At 41.8% G+C, this 8,289-nt stretch overlaps 1 long non-coding RNA gene across 1 annotated transcript; it reads left to right on the top strand.

Moving 5' to 3' along the window:
• Positions 1-4,186: 4,186 nt before the first annotated feature.
• On the top strand, positions 4,187-7,621 carry LOC119011764. The gene is made up of 3 exons (XR_005072271.1): positions 4,187-4,307; positions 6,843-7,023; positions 7,423-7,621. It is a non-coding gene; the product is annotated as an uncharacterized LOC119011764 (long non-coding RNA).
• The last annotated feature ends 668 nt before the right edge of the window (positions 7,622-8,289 follow it).

The following is an 8,289-nucleotide window of genomic DNA, read 5'->3' as shown; positions in this document are numbered from 1 at the left end:
CTGTGTGCACGGAGCAAATTTACAAACCTGACCTAACAGTGACTGAAAAAAATGGGAATTCTTAAATACCTGGAAAGGATAAATTCACAGAGCCTAATAGTTAAAATTCATAAAACAAACCTTAAGTGACACACATCTATCTATCTATCTATCTATCTATCTATCTATCTATCTATCTATCTATCTATCTATCTATCTATCTAACACTAATATTGATAATTCAGCATTTGAAGCTCTACTATTTACAAGCACAAGCTACTATCAAATGTTATCGTATGCAGATTAATAACTATAGCTGTAGTTGTATTCACGTTACATCACTTGTCACGTGATGATGTTTGGTCAGTCACTGGTCACCCCCTCCCCCCAGATGTTGAGCCATATGTGTGTTATCATCAGGGCAGGGATAAAACCGAGGGATTTTACAGTATTAAACTTGTTTTATCTCAGCTTTGTGGGAGATTAAGCTTCACAGAAGAAACCCACCATCTGTCTGCTGGGCCAGAAAAATAAAGGACATTTCCCTGCCTCTTTATGGATATATGTTGCTCGCCAGTTGCAGCGCTAACACAACACCTCATGGGTCACAGGGGGGCGTATACGGTCAGAAATGGCTATTCTCTGCCTGTGCTTGGGCAATTTAGACACGTTGTAGCCACATATATAATGCCTAATCTGCTCGTCAGAGTCAAAACTGGTTCAGAGAATAACAGAGGTGATCTTATGGTCCACATAAGCAAGCCAAAGTCCTGACACATATAAATACAGGAAAAGACTTATTTCATGCTTTATACTTAATCTAACAGTGGTATTTTGAAATGCGTTCTGCACATTTGGTTTGAGTATTGCTTGTCAATGGGTGCCATGACAAGCAATATTCAATAAAATCAACACAAACTTTCATTCTGCTGTGCTTGTGAAATAAAATACCAACTTGCAACTTTGCAGAAAGGTGGCATAGCAGATGCCAACAAGGTTGAACTGATTAAATATTCATCCCTTTCCCTCAGATCCCCTGTCTGGTCCTCTTCCAACAGAAACAATGCTTGAGACTGAAAAAAAAAAAAAAGGTCCTTGATATGTCCTTCCTGCAGTGAACACAAAGCTGTGTCATTTTGATTTTCCTCCTTACATTATTTGTTTATGTTCTTCACATTCTTTGCTTGAAACTGAACCATAGGCTCATATGTAATTGTTATAAAATAACAGCATTTCAGGAGAACTAGGTTTTTCCTGCCATCACACAGCGTTGACATGTTGAGATGTAAACAGCAGCCGCATTTGAGAAGCCTATTGAGCTGCTGAGTGATGAGTCTGTTTTTTATGTGGCGAACTTTCATGAGAGAGCGCTGCTCCTCCAGCATTCAGTCCTTCCACAGTGAATTAGTCTGGGAAACGTCATTGTCCTGGGATGCAAGGGTGAAAAGGCGAGTGGGCAGCAAATGAGTTGGATTAGATTTGTTCTATTATTATTATTACTTTAATATACCATTTGAAAGAATCTCAGACAGCACAGGGCCATTACCTGGTGAGTGCAAAGAGAGCTAGGAAGTCAGGGACAGGGCAGAGTGAAATGTGTGTGTGCGTGCGTGCATGTGTGTGTGTATGTGTGTGACTGAGTGAATGAGAGGCAAATTGAAAGCACTCTGTCAGTTAGAAAAACACTATACAGTCCATTCAGTCCATTCATTATATGAAGACTTTCAGTTTAACTGAAGGTTTATGCTTCTACTTACTCAATTATACTGATAATGCATGACTGAAATGTTGAAAATGTTTAATGGTAACTTTGGTATTTTAAACCCTGGATCCTATTTTCCCATATTGTTGTGTCCAAGTGACAAATTGGGACAAAACATTTGAAATTGGTTAGAAAATGTAATCCTTTAGGGCAAATACACGCCATATATGTACATATAACAGAGAGCTAAAACTAAGCTATCTCACATGTCTAAACTTGAGCGTGTTAGCGGGATCACTGTGAGCACGTCTGTGTGCTAATGTTACCACTGAACTAGTCCTGCGCTGTATGCCAGCTAAAGTGTCCAGCTTTAAGAGTAGACGGCAACACTTGAATCAAAGTGTCTCTAACACCAAATACCACTGATAGTCTTGTCTTTATCAAATACATGGTGTCCTCTTGTGGGAGAAAAAAAGAAAACAAAAAAAGGTCAGTCGTCAAAGGGGATGCAAAACTTTCCTTTCTATTGATTACGTCTCAGTCAGCTGGATGCTGGGATGCGGTTCAGGTATATGACCTCTGCTGCAATGAGGAAAAAAAAAGACAGGAGAAGGGAAGCAATTATACAGATGTTAGAGAAGGAGGTGTGGATGCTGGCTGTAGACAACATCCTTCCACAAGAGACGCTTTCAGCTCCTGCATGATACGGTCCTGTTTTAATGGACATCACAGTTCAAGTGCCCCAGTCACACGCTGTAAATTGGAGCACTTCAGTTAATTAGACTGACAGAATATGTTTTTACAATCATAGCTGTTTTTTTTTTTTAATGATTATATATTTATTTTATTAAACACCAGCCTGTTTTGCTTAAGTAGATAACAAAGCCATCAAGCTTACTCTTTTCTTTTACAGAATACAGATGAGCTGTTGGGGCAGAAGAGGGAGTGAGGCTGAGCTATATCGGTTCTATCTAGATGCCTTTTTTTTTTTTTCTTTTTTAACCGATTGTGCGTAAATCTCATTTGCACTGGGAGCATATCTGATGGGACGCAGAAATTAAACATCTTGAACTCAGGCTCTTTTGAATGGGAGTGCTCTGCGAGCTCACAGACAAAATCAAATCTTTGCCTGCGCCTTCCTGCTTTCAAATGTGAGCAGCGGAGTCGTGACGCTGGGCCCCCTCGGAAACATGCAAATCAGATGGCACAGGCCCATATAATCTGATAAACATCCTCTATTGAATACCAAGTGCCTAAACGCAATTTCTGCAGGAAATTATAGCGCTGATGAGCAGAAGATACGTCGTTATAGATGTGGGTATAAAAGCCCATCGGGGATCGACAGTCACAGACTTATTGTCTTTGAAAAATATGCTCAGTGTGGCACGTCCCCCTGTTGTGGAATTACGACAAACTATTTTACCCTCTAATTAGCCAAATACTCTGACCCAGATATGATCGACTGGATTTGAAAATAGAAGACAATGCGCTTGCAGGAAGCGTGTCTCCGAGGGCTATCTTATCTGTGAAAGCAGAATCCCAACAGAGGCGACCCACAATCAGCTCTCCCCCCTCCCCGGTCGGATCATAACCAAACTGCGCTGTCTGCTGAAATCCAACCACCGAAGTCCTTGAAAAGCACAGCGAGGACCAGGAAGAGGAATTAAAGCCTAAAATTAGCTTCAGCTAATCGCGCCACTTGATATATCGGGGTAAATTAAAGATGAAGTTTAATAATACTGCAAGTTAATTTATTTTCTCTCCGATGCGTGTTTTCATGTAACCAACGGTAATCCCATATTGTTAATTTGGATTTTAACGCGAGCTGCAGTAAGCCCAGCCTTTTCCATCCGGAGCAGCGAACTCCACTTTCCTTATCCCCGTTTTTCACCTTGAAAGTGATGATGAGGATTTGTACTCGCAGTATTGATCCAGTCAGAGATGCAGATCACATTTTGAGGGAGTGGCTGTTTGGACAAGGGCTGCAGGGCTGATAAGTGTGACTGTCGGCTGACATTGGCTGGGTGGACGGTAGCTGAACTCATTAGACTAATGAATGTGGGGGGGTAGTGAACGATGCTTTGGGAGAGGCGGTGAGGGCAGGACAGACTGACCTCTTTGAAGATTGAGGAAAGTGAGATATGAGGGGCCCAGGTTGGCTGTGTAAGCACTTCTGCAGCACTAGCGCTGGAAGGCTGTAGCGTTGGACCTGAGGGCAGATGTGTATGAAATTATTAACCAGTGTGAGCAGTTTAAAATTCTTGAAATGAGATGTGCATCAACGATGGGCCGCCATGTGCACATATCCTTTTTAAAAGATTTAACAGTTACCAAAAGCTCCACCATGCAACTTCATCGTACAGACTTGAATCCCTTGTTTGTATTAACTTTTCCTTTCAGGTGCATCTCACATATTTCAAGATATTCATTTAGTTCCTGTTTTGGATCATGACAGTAGTTTGTTTTCAGTTATGAAACTGGAGAAAACAAAAGGTGCAGAGATTAATGAAACTTGCCTGCATGCTGCAGACAGTCTGCTCCTCTTTGTTCCTGGAGGCGACAGAATGCTACTTGTCTGCGTTCAGGACTGAAGCATTTTCAAGGTTGACGATGCTGCGATGAGAGGGTAACATTCTGCCATAAAGTTGTAAAAGTTTAAAAGTTAAGGGAAAAGTTTAACATTTTGGGAAATGAGTGTGATTGCTCAAGTAGATGTGAGTCACTCTCGTGTGTGCAGGATAAGTATAAGGCTGCAGATAGCTGCCGTTAGCTTAGCTTAGCACAATGAATGGAACTGGGAGAAAACATCTAGCTTGACATTTAGCCTTATAAGATACACTGTATCAATCAGTGAGCCTTCAAGGGGCCAAGTGGTTTCTTTTACCTTTGGCCAGAGACGGGCTAACTTTTATCCCCTGTTCCCAGTGGTTAGGCTAAGCTAAGCTAACTGGTGGAAAATTTAAAATGTTGAACAATTTATTTTTAAAGCATATCTGTTGAAAGTTAGATATACCACATCTAAAGACAGATATGACAACGAAAACAGTAATAGCAAAACATCTGAGAAACATTTTGATGATGGATGTGCAAACAAAAAAAAATCCAGAAGTAGCAGCAGCTAAAGTAAAAGCTGGCAATACAGAGGAACAGTTATTATGGGAAACATATACAGCAGTATGAGCCTCTTTCTTTTCTGCCTGACACATTCACATTGTGATATACAAGATCATAAATGCATATGCACACAGAGTATAAAGGCACTTTGAGGTTTTGAGTAAAGGTGAGGTGGTCCACGGAGGTTTTACTGGCTGTCCTGCCAAATGCCTGCATGGGAAATTGCTTCCACAGGGGTGCTGTGAAATGCAGCACAGACCAAAGGAGAAATGAGGGTCAGTCAAAACATCCCATGGGCTAATATTTCTAGTTTAGCAGCAAAACTGCACTTTGCCAGGAATTTTACCAAACGAGGTGATAGCAAATGTAGTCCTCTTGTTGTTACAGTTTTCACTTTTTGGCTGTAATGAAAAACTGCAGTAAATTGCAGGAGGAACTAGAAGTACAATTAAAGAGACATGAACCGCAAGAGCAAACTAGCTCAAAATCACCCAAAATGTTGCCTCGTTTAGTGGCCATTAGCGTGGTATCTTCTGCTTCTTCCATACTAATATCTTTGTTTTGCTCTTTGCATGCTAGGCGGCACTCCATCTGTGAACAAAATACGATCATTCTGAAATAGCTGCAGGCAGAAAATGCCCATGAACAATTCACAGAGTTGGACTTAAACGTGAAGGGTAAAGCAAATGAAAGTGAGGGGCATAAACAACAGCAGTGTTCTCTGTAAAAAGAATAGAGCTTTATATGGAGCAAGTTCCATCGTAAAGCAAAACCTTTGACCTCTCTAGAGGGACACAATGGACTGAAACTCATCATTTGATCTACAAATCTCGCACTCCCTTTAACGCCTCTGCCAATCCAGCGATGTCCCTCAAACCCTACAATGGTAAATAATATGCAGTATCTGCAGTACTTTCCACACAGCACATATTTATTAAAGCCTTCACCCAGCAGCATCCCCTGAGTTCAGCATGCGGCCTTTCTTACAGAGCTCGTATGGTACATTTGACTTTATTGCACTATTTTCCTGACTATAGTGGAACGTTTTACTCGGTCGCTTGGTAAGAATACACAGCATATGTAGCGGTCCTGCTGAAAAGTAAAGTGGAAATCACCCATCAAAAATATGGCCCTGTAATACCATGGGAGCATGTCATGTCAATTTACTTACTGAGTAACTTTTTCTTTTTATTTACCCTGCTGTTGCTCTGTTCTACTGTCGCAGAACAAACATGGTATTGCAATCAGGAAAGACTTATTTGAAAGCATCATTTGGACACGGGCATGAAAGCAGACAGCGGCAGAGACAGGAAACATTTTAAAAGTTTGACAGCAACAAGATGGTTGGCTTACAGTGGTGGTGGCAAAGTCTGATTGGCTGAAATAATTGAAGTATGAATGTCCTCAGGCAGCTACTTGCATTGCGAAGGAATTAACATTAACATAGTCCTGACTGAATGTAATGGACAGGTTCAAAGTGAATTTGAATAAACCTTTTTTTTTTTTTTTGAAGGATTTCTGCTAATTTCAGGTTGCCCCACACACCAGTTCTCTACTGATTACTGCATGCTGTTAATTCAACATTACTTAACGTAATATCATAACCATCGCTCTTTTGATTTCGAGGAGTTCTGCCATATTAGTTTTATGACGGAACTTGTCGTAACTGGTAAAGCATGCGTTAGCAGGACAGTTTTATCAGTGCTGTTCCTCGAAGGTGGAAAACTCCCTGCGTTTGTTGCTGGCCACTTGAGAAATAAAGCTGCCAGTACGGTCTGAACAGCCACTATATAAATACCAATATACAAGCTAAGATGCCCTACAGCAGTGTTGCAATGTCATGGCTGGAAAATGCAACAAAACTCAAAGTATTGACGAACTGACATGTCGACAAAATAAGAAAAGAATTACAACAACAAAATAATACATCTACAACATAACACCTACCGCTAATTAGTGGCAGTTCTCATAGTCTCAATGTGAAGGGTAGCTAAGGTGCTGGCAATTATGACACATCCATAACTATAAATACTCCAACTTCCAACAGGGAGTAGACCTCGCGGCCGACCAAGAAGCATGCTGGAGGGATAATATATCCCATCAGCCCCCAGAGTGCCTTGATATTACCGAAGAGGAGCTGGAAGAAGTGGCTGAAAAGAAGAATGTCTTTCTTTGCCTGCAACCACAATGACCTGAACTCAGATAAGGGGTAGAAGATGGATGGATAGGTGAGTGCTGTTGTTTAGTGTGGCGGCTGTGTACTTAAACGCTTTGCACTTTGGACCTTCAAGGAAAATCCCGTACGTGAGGTCGGATCAGTGGCGAAAGAAGCAGAGAGAATCAATGCGACAGTAAAACCTGCCTCGCTCTCTCGCCGAGTCAATGTTAGTCTCGGATGGGTTTTCTTTCTGCATTTTTTTTTTTTTTACTGAAGCAATTTACCACCTACCCAGTGAGGAAATGCACCTACAGGCCCTACACATTGTCCCACATCTCTACACCTGTTTGTCAGCTCAACTAAATTTCCCATTCTCATTTATTGTCAATTTTTTTGTTTAGCCTCTGCATTTCAAGGATGTGATGAGCTCGCCCCAGCGGACTAACTGTAGCTTTATTTTTCGTCACAGCATTTTTGAGACGTGGGAGAGGAATGCTCATAGTTTCATCATTCTCGTGAACTGGCAATCACCTGTGGAAAAAGTCGGTTCTCTCCAATCTGTAGACCAAGGCATATAAACTACCACACTCCGAGAGCTTTATTGTGTTCTGTTTGTCACATACTGTTTGCTGTTTTCTTCTCATTCCTCCTGCCTCTGTCACTGAACCCTTGTGTATTATATTGTGGACACAAAAAATGCTGCAAACATCTGTGTAGTATGAATAAATAAAAAACGGTGGGCACGGCCGCGTGTTGATTTGTTGTCTTGGACGGCATTTCAGCTGACTTGGCACCATCGAGGTTTTGTATGCACACTCGCACAAACACACACCCAAGCACATTTTGCTTCAATGACAGGATCACATCGGTCACAATCAAAATCAGTTTGAGGACGCGTCCGTGAAGTAAATGCATGGTCAAAGTGCATAACACTCGCATTACTGAGAGCACTGCAGACAGTGCAGAGGCTGTTCCCTGCACTGTTCTCAGCTCATTTCTAAATTTAGTAAAATGATACATGACAAGGTGACACCCGATGTGGCTCGGTTTTCAGGTGCGTTAGTGCTGACGTCAAACCAATCCGTCTGTTCATGTCAGGCCCCATTCTGCCCTCACTCATGACCAAGAACCTAAGATTCTTGAACTCCTTCGTAACGCTCTCCCAACGCAGAGGGAGCAATCCAATCGCTTTCCAGGCAGCGTAGATTATGGCCGTGGATTTGGTGCCGATTACCATCACAACCACTTCACAGCACCCCAGTGTGTGGTGAAGGTCACGGTCTAATGAAGCCAGCAGAACCACGTTATCCACAAATAGCAGATTCCCCCTGGCTGT

Source organism: Acanthopagrus latus, chromosome 2 (assembly GCF_904848185.1).
Source record: "Acanthopagrus latus isolate v.2019 chromosome 2, fAcaLat1.1, whole genome shotgun sequence".
Lineage (NCBI taxonomy): Eukaryota > Metazoa > Chordata > Actinopteri > Spariformes > Sparidae > Acanthopagrus > Acanthopagrus latus.
The sequence above is the reverse complement of the archived record's forward strand: the minus strand, read 5'-3'. Positions and strand labels throughout refer to the sequence as shown.